Below are 12,003 nucleotides of genomic sequence, written 5' to 3' on the forward strand. Positions count from 1 at the left end.
CTGGCGCATTCTGTTCTGCACTCAGATAAAGCGAACTTTGAGACATGATACATGATAGAAAGAGAAGAAATTAAGGATAGACATTTGCACAAAGCATCTGTAGATGCCAAGAGAACAAGACCTCAGGCAACTAGAAAGTAATTCTATTTAAAGTTATAACTTTGAGAATAGAACTAGAAGCACAATATTTAATTCTGGAAATGATCATGTAGTTTTGAGGAACAAAAACATCACTCTTGAAGGCACAGACTAATGTGCTGCCTGAAGGTAGTGAGGTATTCCCTATCTCAGCATATTATTCTGTAGTTACCAAATGAGGTTCATGCTTCCTTTTAGGCAGCTGAAGTTGGACACTGTCAGTAATGGACACCTGCTCCCAGCTGTGATCTGTTATGGAACAACACTTAGACACTACTGGCATTCACAAAACATCTGGCTAGTCTTGTAGGCTCTTCCATTTCCTCTGCACCAAAGTCTTTGAGACCTCAGGATCTGAAGGTTTACTCTTTTTCCCATCACCTTATTGTGTGTGAGTGGAGCTGTTAACATATGTGTTTAGGATCTCTTTCCCAAGTACCCAGGGAGTACTCATGATCTGTGCTCATTCCATTCTGGAGAATAGTAAAAACATTTTGTTTTTGTTTTTCCTTCCCTCTCTAAGAACAGAACATTTTTCGGGTGGAGGCCAGCCAAGTTCAGGAAGAAAGGCTCAGTTTTTAAGTTCCTATTTAAGGGGAGTGGGAGCTGAAAAGAATGAGATAATTTCCATTTTCCCTTGAATTCTTTCCAGGACAATACATATTTTTCTAGGGGAAGTGTCATCTAAAGTTGTATTAATTAGAACACTACTTTATAGGCAGAATGGAAGAATACTACAACCAACATGAATTCTTACAGTCCCCAGGGAATTAAAACTCCCAGTATTTCTTCCACATGTTGCATGGGTCAGCACGAGGTACCTTACGCCGCTGTGTCACAGTATATCAGGATACAATCAAGACAGAAAGTACTTTAAGTATTTTGGTTGAATACATTTGAAAGTTAAGCAGACTTGATCGCAGAAGAAGACAATGTATAGGGCTCAATCAGAGATTAAAATGGTTACAAGGCACAAAGATAATGAGAGAAAACTTTGCTCCTCAGGAGAAATAACTTACCTTCCAGAAGTGATATTGACCAGGAGATAGTTTTCCCAGAATAATTTCAATATTTGAGATGGATTTCCAAAGGAAATCTGTCTTTCTTTTGCCTTACCACATTTTCCTCTCATGCTCCATTCTTTGATTTCATCAAGTCTAACACAGACTTACAGTGAAATGTATCTTTAAAAAATTTAATACCACCATTGTCTCTAAAAATTTAGCAAAATAAAGATCTTATTTAGTTATTTTTATGGCCTGGAGTTTGAATGAAAGAACAAATATGCTGCAGATATTACCCAGCATCCATATATGTCTAGTATAAGAATCCATATAGAATAAAAAAGTCTCTTCAGGTGAAGTGCATTATCTCAGCAACAGAACAACATCTTCTACAGTATTTTCTATAGGGATTATTAAAATAGGGCAACAGCTCTTAAGGAAAATTTTGTACACACACTCCATGTGTAATAGTTTGATTTAGCTGACATCCTGGAAATCATTCCAAGCTCTGAAGTTGTCTGATTATATCCTCTTCAGTGCTCAAAAATAAAATTTTATCCAGCCACGACAGAGCTGTGTTACAGTACAGAGCTGCTAGTATTCTGCTGAAGGAACTGCAGTCGTAGACTTACTTACCTGGAACAAGTCTGCTGGATAAAAGGGAAGGAATGTTAGTCTGCTAGGAAAAATGTTTTTCAATCTTTTCCATATTTTGTCTGCATGTTAGCTTAACACAAGTTAAAATTTTTATTATTCAAGGAGTTTTTCAAGTCAAATCAAAACTATGTTTGCTTGTACTCTTAATTCATTTCTGGGTGTGTAAGGCACCGTGAGACTTGGCAAAACTTAAAATATGAGTCTACTGGGAATTGGAAAAGTTCAGAGTGGATTTTTGATAAAATATTCCCCATTGTTTGAAGCTTTTTTTTTTATGTACTATTTTGACTGTTCACCTTGTACCAGAAACTAAATGCTTTTAGCAGATAAAGCAGCCATTGCCCATTTTCTCACTAAGATTCGGTTTTTGTTGGTTTTTTTTCCCTTAAAAATACCTCTTGCAGAAGTCAGCAGGAGAAAGTGTCAGACACTCCAGTGGGAAATGCATGTGAATCAGTTCAAAGAGCTCAAATCATTTATTCATTATAATGAAACACCTTCGGACAGTTGTTCTTTATTTTCTTGGGTGAATCAGCAGTAAGCCAGGAGAAAATTCAAACTCACAACAGCAGAAAGATCATTTGTTAATGCTTGTAGAAGGTCAGACCCTGAGATATTTGCTGTCTCCATGTGAGAAATCAGCAGTGTTTGGTGCAATTCATATCTCTTCCAAATATATCACAGACATCCTATAAGCATGATCTGGAGTCAGAATATTTCTTCAGGAAACACTGAAGGGTTTGGGCTTCTTTTATAGCTTTGCTTTTTCACTAGTGAGACAAATCTGTACGTCAAGTTTCAAAATTTTGAAAGACCAACTGTTCATCTGAATGTTGGGACCCAAGCCACACATTGGAACAGGTCACAAAACTGGCATAGGTTCACTGAGAAAACAGCTTAAATTCAGCTGAGGTATTGGTAAACTTACTAAAATTATGTGAGTCTTATCTGGACTGATACTCAGCCAGCAAGCCCTACGGAGTTGGGATAATGAGGAAAGGTCCTTATGCTCAAAAAAATGACTAAGGCTGGCCTTTCTTTCTCTAGTGCAATCCAGGGGAAAGGAGACTCTCCTGGCTCTCCTAGCTAAGGACAGGGCTCAGTATAGGCAGGACAGCCCTGCTTTTGGTCAGCAAAAACAAGAAAACAGGAGCTGTGGTTTGTTTCTTGGAAAAGGCTACCATACCTAATGACTAACCTTGCCTCATTACCTGTGAAATACTTATTAAAGTTGACACCCTTGCACGTGCCAATGAAGATTATAGAGATCATAGCCTAGGCTGGAAGCGACCTTAGAGATCATTTAATCCAACCTCCCTGTCATGGGCAGGGACGTCTCTCAACTAGATCAGGCAACACATGGGGAACCCCCGGGGATCGAATCCGTGACCTTGGTGTTACCAGCACCACACTCTAACTGACTGAGCTAATCGGCACCATACTAACCATGTATGACTGTAGCACTCATCTCTCCACACCAATCATACTACATATCACAAAATCACAGAATCGTTGAGGCTGGAAAAGACCTCTGAGATCATCAGCTTCAGCCTATGGCCGAACACCAGCACATTGGCCAGACCAGGGCAGTAAGTGCCACATCCAGCCTCTCTTTAAACACTTCCAGGGACGGTGACTCCACCACTTCGCTGGGCAGTGCATTCCAATATCTGACCAATGTCATCGGTGGGGGGAGCGAAACTTCACAACTTGGAGGATAAAAGATTGAGAAAATGATTGTTAAATTGGGAGAGAAGAACCACAACACCTGACAGACCAGTCAATGGGTTGTGTTCTCTTCCTCCACCCCAGGCAGGGACGCCTCTCTGGGTATGTGGCAGTTGCGCCCTCCCTGACAACAGGCCCTGCAAAAGATCTGATAATAGACCTGCTCCAAGTACCTGGCAAGGATGGCCATTGAGGCCTGGTGAGACCTGATGACTTTGTTTATCACGTCTTTTGTGCACTGGCTCCTGAGCTAACTGGACTTGACTCACGTATAAATGGGACCCTGACAGAGAGCCAATCTGAGATATGAGTCGTTCCCTCTCAGAGCAGCAGGTCTGCAGTAGGGGACCATTCCCCTTCCCCTTGGATGGGGATGCTGTTCAAGGAAATTTCACGGGATTGAGAGTGCCCACCACTCCCTACTGGTGAGCAAGACTTCTAGACAACCTTGAGAGAGCCCTTGCCCCCCATGGGTGAGTGATTTGCTGGGTATGAGTGAGGGGTTTTCTCCCTTTTATTGAGTGAGTGTGTGCACACTTTTGGTCATATTTCTAGAGGAATAATTGTGAAAAAATAAATCCACTTGTGTAGTGATAATTCCCAACTTGCATCCAAATCTGTAACATGCTTTGTCTATTGGAGTGCATGGTGCTTTTTGAGTTAGAATACATTTTGACTTTTTGTAGCAGCCCTGTCTGTTTTTCTGTGTGCCTCCGTGACAGGGTACATGCTGTACTTTTCACTCTCTGGTGAATGCTGCCTCTGGGTTGTTATATTTTTAATATTTCTGCTAGCAACATTAGCCTTAATTAGTAGCACTACTGTAGTTAGCGAATTTATCAACAGGAATCTCAAATCTGCTCTGTCTCTCTCAGTAAAGCAACTAATGTCACTTTTTGTGAATCTGATCGGTCCAAGTCCTTTGCTGGGACTGATAAATGGATCGGTGAAAGTTCTGTGACTCTGACAGAAAAATATTGAACCTACATTTCTTTTAATGCGACAAGCCCTCACCCAGTGCTCAATAGTCTGCTCACACAATATTCCACTGCATCAGTATGTGTTGCAAATACAGAACCAAGGATTATGAGTATATGAAAGATAGTACAGTTCATGCACCCCACAGTGAACTTGAGATTTGCACACAAAGGGAGAAGAATTATTGTGTATGTCAGCATTTTGGGGGGAAAAAAAAGTACATTTGAAGGAATTGAAAATGCAATATCTTTATTATTTTAAAAATACTTCCTCTTGACATCTGCAAAGTTGTTTCTTCCCTTCATAGAATTATAAAATCATAGAATCATAGAATCATAGAATCATGGAATCATACAATCATACAATCATACAATCATAGAATGGCCTAGGCTACTCAAGGATCTGTTCAACTTGGCCTTGAACACTTCCAGGGAGGGGGCAGCTATAACACGTCTGAGCAATTTATTCCAAAGTCTTGCCGAACTCGTACTGAAGAATTTCTTCCTAAGATCTGATCTAAATCTATTCTCCTTCAACTTAAACCCATTTCCCCTTGTCCTATCACTGGACACTCTTGTAAAGAGTCCTTCCCCAGCCTTCCTGTAGGTTCCCTTCAGGTACTGGAAGGCAGCTATTAGGTCCCCCCAAAGTCTTCTCTTTTCCAGACTGAACAATCCCAACTCCCGCAGCCTGTGCTCATAGCAGAGGTGTTCAAGCCCCTGGATCATCTTTGTGGCCCTCCTCTGAACAGATCTATGTCCCTCTTATGGTGGGGACACCAGAACTGGACACAGTATTAGAGGTGGGGTGTCACAAGAGCAGAGTAAAGGGAGAGAATCTCCTCTCTTTCTCTTGACCTGCTGACCACACTTCTCTTGATACATCCCAGGATGTGACTGGCCTTTTGGGCTGCATGAGCGCACTGCTGCCTCATGTCGAGCTTCTCTTCTATCAACACCACCAAATCCTTCTCTTCAGGGCTACTCTCAACCCACTATGTGCCCAGTTTGTAGTTGTGCCTGGGATTGGCATGACCCAGGTGCAGGACCTTGCATTTTGACTTGTTGAAGCTCATGCAGTTTGCACTGGCCCATTTCTCAAGCCTGTCAAGGTCCCTCTGGATGGCATCTCTTCCCTCAAGTGAGTCCACGGCATCACACAGCTTGGTGTCGTCGGCAAACTTACTGAGGGTGCATTCAGTGCCGTCATCTATGTCGCTGACAAAGATGTTGAACAGCATTGAACCCAGAACAGATCCCTGAGGAACACTGCTTGTCACTGGTCTCCATGTGGACATTGAACCATTGACCACAACTCTTTGAGTGTGACCATCCAGCCAGTTCTTTATCCACCGAGTGGTCCATCTGTCAAATCCATGTCTCTCCATTTTAGAGACAAGGATGTCATGTGGGACAATGTCAAATGCCTTGCACACGTCGAGGAAAATGACATCGGTTACTTTTCCCATGTCAACCAGCGCTGCAGCTTTGTCGTAGAAGGCCACTAAATTAGTCAGGCACGACTTACCCCTAGTGAAGCCATGTTGACTGTCACCAACCACGTGATTATTTTTTATGTGCCTTAGTACAGCTGCCAGGAGAATCTGTTCCATGATTTCACCTGGCACAGAGGTAAGGCTGACTGGTCTATTTTGTCTTTGGTGGAGTGATGGGATTTCGTCTTATCTTTTCAAAGGTAAAATTTGTGTCTGAGAACTCTACTTTTTTGCTAATTTTGTGATACTTGGTATATAAATGATTTACTAAGCCATATTAAGATATTTCTAGACTAGATAGCAGTTGAAATGGGACTCACGGCAAAATCATTGTTATTTGGCTTTTGGTTCCATTCAGGTTTTGGTCCTTTGTCCTCTTTTAAGTTTTGGATAACTTGGGAGATGTCATTTTTCACACATCCCCATAAGTCATCACAGATAAGGGCCTGTCAGTCCAAGACAGCTGAATTCACACCTCCTTACATCTCGCTTTGTTCAGCAAGATCTGGGTATCTACGCATTACTTTAATATGGATTTTTTTCATAGCATGGAAAATACAGATGACAGCTCACCATACAAACGTCCAGGATGACATCTAGAACACAAGGTTACATGACCCTTCTGAAACAACTACGTTAGAGTTACTTTAATTTTTGAAAAATCATAAGAGCTACGTAGAACTGATTTTTTTTATTTTGTTTTATTGAAACAAGAGGATAAACAGCAGAATTCATCAGTAAATGGAATCTGAAGTAAACACAGATGATTACAGGCAGCAGGACTACAAGAAGATTACCTTTTTTATAGCATAAATCACTGTGGAAGCTTGCAGTGTGTACAGAAAAGGCTTCAAAATGGGTACATATATATATATATATTACTAAGGAATTGCTAGATCATATACCTGAGTTGCTCTGAGTTAAATGTTCATCTGTTTTCACTTATGCTTGAAATGACTCAAATAACCTGTTAACTTTTTCCAGCAACAAGTAGTGCTATTGCCCAAACTCTGAATTTCAAGTGTGCTTGTGTATTGCTCTGGATTAACTTAATGTAAACTTTGACAAGTGCTTATTATTGGTTGGCATGCTACGGGGCAGGGTTGCCTTTCAGACAGACCTCAGTAAGGCAGAGGAATAGGCCCACACAAACCTCATGAAACTCAAAGGCAAATGCTAACTCCTGCATCTGGAACAGAATAACTCTATGAAACATTATGAGCTGAGAGAAAGTGGCTGTAGAAAAGGACCTGAATGGTGGACAGTGAGTTGAGTATGAATTCCCTTAGGCAAGACCAGCCACACACTGAGCTGCCTTAAGAATACAGCCATGAGGTCAAGGGAATCCTTCCATTGAGCTCTCCTCAGGGCACATCCAAAGAAATGTTTCGAGGTTTTGGACCACTATTAAAAAAAAGGAGAGATTGTTGTGAGCCAGTGAAGAAGATTAGGAGGCTGAAGTATGTAGGGAAGATGGTGCTGTGTTTGCTCAGTCTGGCTGAGGAGATCTAAGAAAATATTAAGATCTTCCATTAAGAGAAAGGGGAGCTACACAGCCAAACTCTCCCCAAGAAAAGAGGCAACAGTCACGTGCTTCAGCAAAGGAAATTCCAACCAGAGAAATAGAAAAAATTCTTCACATTGAGTGTTTAAGCACTGAAACAGGCTACCTGGAGAGGTTGTGAAATTTTTGTCTTTGGATACTTCATAATTTTGCAATGTAAAGCCCTGAGAAAGATTAACTTTGAACTTAGCTCTGCTTTGAGCTGCAAGTTTGACTACAGACCTCTGGAGATCACTTCCAAACTAAATTGCTCTATTTTATTAAAGAAATCTCAACAGCTTTTTGTCTTAATTTTAAGTTATGAAATTGGTCTATGAGTTCCTAAGGCCTCAAGGAGTTTGACATGACACCCTGTAACAACTCTTAAGGAATCTCTACTTTTTAATACACAAAAAAATCAGTAAAAAGCCATTTACTTGTGGGGCTGAAGAAGGGGGAATTAGGAAAAGATGAGCCATCCTTGCTTGTGAATGGTAGCTCTCAGGTATCACCTGACTTTCACATCAATGTATTCTGTTTTGACTCTTTAAGTATAGGTATCTGAAGAATAAATGGATCTCCACCCCACAACATCTCAATATTCTCTGTCAATAAACTTAGTGGATCCTGATTTATAGTTGTGCGTATTCACAAATAGAATTGCTGTTCATGCAGAACAGAACACAACACACCAACCTGTGAACTTGATCTGGAAACATGACTTTCAGTATATTCCCCTACCGAGAGGACAGACGGTCCAGATGGGTATTCTGATTAAGTCACCTTGTTATACATATAAGATAACTGAACAGAGGATAGTAGCATGGTAGTATCTAAATACTAATCTCCCCATTGGATCTTGTGGCCAAATTCTTTAAGATACTGTGCCCAAAGGAGTGTCTGGATTTCCCTGTAGGAAACTCACAGAGTCCAAGCTCTGACTACCCTTGAGTCAGGACTGAGCATGTCACATGTGAACTAGTAGAATGGATGGCAGCAATGCTATGGGGAAAACCAGAGAATCTGGAGCAATTTGGCTGGTAACACCAGTGTGATGATTGTCACATTTTCAGCGTGAGGTTGGTGAGACACTGGCACAGGTTGCCCAGAGAAGTTGTGGATGCCCCCTTCCTGGAAGTGTTCAAGGCCAGGTTGGATGGGGCTTTGAGCAACCTGGTCTAGTGGAAGATGTCCCTGCCCATGGCAGGAGGTTTATAACTAGGTGGTCTTTAAGGCCTCTTCAATCATTCGTTCCATGGTTCTATGATTCTATAATTCTATGTCACATATCTCAGTGCCCTAGTATAGTTGATGTTTAGATTGATACATTTTTCTTTTGGCTTGAGAGGTATGGATATGATACTTAAGAGGAGCTAGATAGCTGTCTGGATGATTTTTTGTGGGTTTCACATCACATTCAACCTTCCCTTTGACTGAGTCACAATATCTTGGAAGAGGATCAGAGTGGCGAGAGGAGATAGCCTGAGGAGCCCTCCATGGCCAATCCAGTACCCAAAGATTCTCCATCTGTTACACTTTACTGCTAGGCTAGTTGGCCAGTTCTGAAGTCAATCTTACCAGGTCCATCTTATGTTCTTGCAAGTCTGAGAGATGAAAAGCTGATAGAATGATCAAAATACATCTGGTATATCATCTATGGCAGTCAAGCAAAAAGGACAAGCCTACAGTGTACAAAGCAAATAAGAATCCAGACTGTAAACATCACATAGTAAACCACAGACCTACATGGAGGTAATATCTCAGATCCACAACATTTCATCCCCATAGCTGTGACCGAGTGCCAGAGGTAATAAATCTTGATGCCTAACAGGTTTCAAAAGCCCTGGCTTTGTGCCATGTTGATGCAGCTTCTTTTGGATCCAAGCTAGCACCAGTGCTGACTGGGAGCACATAAGGACTCTGTATCTACTTCGTATCTGCACTCAGCAGATATTTCTGCACATTGGTAGTTACAAAAGTCTAGAAGGGCTTGTTGGTGTTCAAGATATAAGAGAAACTTTTTTTTTTCCCACTAAAATGCTGCCAATGCACAACAGAGTACTTCAGAGTTGTTTTGTTTCTTTTCATGGAAGAGAAGCAGTTCTGTAGCCAACTGAAAGAGCTGAAGAGTTTCCTTTGATTGTAACAGGCATTGTACTGAAGATTTTTAGGCTTCCTTTATTTAAGAGAATACTGAAGGAAATGTATTAGAAGTTCCTAAATTTAGAGAATTCTATTCTTACTAAAACTTCCTCTTTTTTAATCAATGTCATTCTCCCAAGTGTTATTAGGGAAAAGGGAAAACATTAGTTACAGAGAAACTTGGGGAAGATTAATGGACTCCAGTCTGAATAGTTTATAAATACAAAGACCTACAGAGAAAATAAGAGACAAAAACTTAGGAGGTGTGAATTTCCTAAGCTACCCGTCTTTCTTTAACTAGGAAAAGTATAGTACTCTCAGAAGAAACTGCAAATGAAAACAAGTTAATTGAAATACTCTATTAACAGAACAATCTATATTATTTGCCAAACAAAAATCCCGATGTAGAACACCTTTTATTTAAGTTCCAAAATAAAAATTTGGAATTGGAATCCAGAATCCCAAATCCATGACTTTGGAACATATGATTTGAAAGAGCCTTTCAGAAAATCTCTTAGAACTCTCACCAGCTACAGAGTGCCTTTAGCGTACACCCTATATTATCAGCACCACCTAGAGTGCATCACTAGAAACAACCGCAGTAACATTCATACTCTTTACAAAGAGTGATTGCATTTCAAAAGAGCATTTTCAAGACTTACACTATATCAAATACATGTAGCTGATACAACAGAAGTGAGGCAGGGAGAGACCACATTTTATTATTGCACCTAGAAGCGGTGGAGAAAGGTATCACAAAACATTTTCAATTCAACTTAACTATGTAAAGCAGTGTCTACTGCTCCTGGCTTAGTCATCAGCAGAAAATTCCTCAATCAAAACATAGTGATTGATGATGATGATGGTGTGGTGATGAAGAAGATGATGATGATGAAGATATCCAAAGCAGAACAGAATCCTGTTCACTCTCCAGAGAAAGAGATTTACCTCAAAGGAATAGATTGCTGTGTTTTCACAGTAAACAGTTTAGTTAAGAGTTCGAAGGCACAAGTGAGCAAATCAAATGGATAATATGTTTTAGATTCAGCATATTTATGAAATAATTGGTTTTAATCTTTATTTCTATACACGTTCTCTTTACAGCCTGCTTGTATCAGACACCTGTCTGATGAAGAGTGATAAGGCCTCCCCTCAGCCTCCTTTTCTCCAAGCTAAACAATTCCAGTTCTCTCATAAGATGTGTGCTCTAGACCCTTATGTTGGAGATTAAAATATTTTACTTGTAGAAAATCAGAATTAGTTGTGTGATTGCTTAAAATTATGATAAATTGAAACTTGTTTTGTCTTATGAGTGACATTGCTTAGCATGAGCAGCCAAATTTACTGAAGCCTTATGCCATAGATTCTGGATTTTGTACCTAAATACTGATGAGTTAGGCTGAAGAAAGGCCCAAAAACCAACATTAATTGAGACAGGAAAGATCAACAGAAACTGTGGCCTCAAGGTAAGAAAAGAATGCCCATCTGGAGACAGAGAAAGGATCCAATGAAGAACAAGAAGACCCCAGACCCAAACATTACTATTGGACCAAACCATCAGAGAGTTGAACTTGGCCTGTAAGAGTGTAATTGCTGAGGGATTTCCATGTTCTGGGTCCCTCTCGGAGGGACCAGCTTGAGCTGAAACAAACTCACTCTGTGGCAGAACCTAGAGTCCGAATTCTTCTTTACAGCTGGGGCCTAACACCTAGACTCCTCTCCATGAGGAAGTTTAGAAAGCATGGAGGTCCAGTCTGAACTTCACAACTCAGCATGAGGTTGTCCCCAGACTTTTCTATAACACCTTGAACAGCTTTGTTGCCCTGCTCTGGACATGCTCTAGTACCTCAATGTCCTTCTTGTAGTGAGGGGCACAAAACTAAACATAGTACTCGAGAAATGGCCACACCTGTATGGAGTACAGGGGTGAAATCACTTCCATGGTCTTATTGGTCACACTACTCTTGATACAGGCCAGGATGCCATTGGCTACCTTGGCCAGCTGGGTACACTGGCTCATATTCAGCTGGCTATCAGTCAACACCCCAGGTCCCTCTCTGCTGAGCAGCTTACCTTAATCTTTCGACCCTTAATCTGGAGTTGATGTTCATCTCCATGATTTGTGACTATATCAGTTCATTTGTATACTCTGTTAGTGTTCAGAAAAGCTCAGATTTATTTTTCAAACCTACTGAAATCCATTGGAGAGCTGTACTTGCCTACAGCTCTGGTAGACACCTGGCACTGATAGCACGCTTCTGAAGCCACTTATTTTCATTTTTTAAACAAATGAGTTGTTACTATGGCTGCACAAAGAT

Source organism: Apaloderma vittatum, unplaced genomic scaffold (assembly GCF_000703405.1).
Source record: "Apaloderma vittatum isolate BGI_N311 unplaced genomic scaffold, ASM70340v1 scaffold3434, whole genome shotgun sequence".
Taxonomy (NCBI): domain Eukaryota; kingdom Metazoa; phylum Chordata; class Aves; order Trogoniformes; family Trogonidae; genus Apaloderma; species Apaloderma vittatum.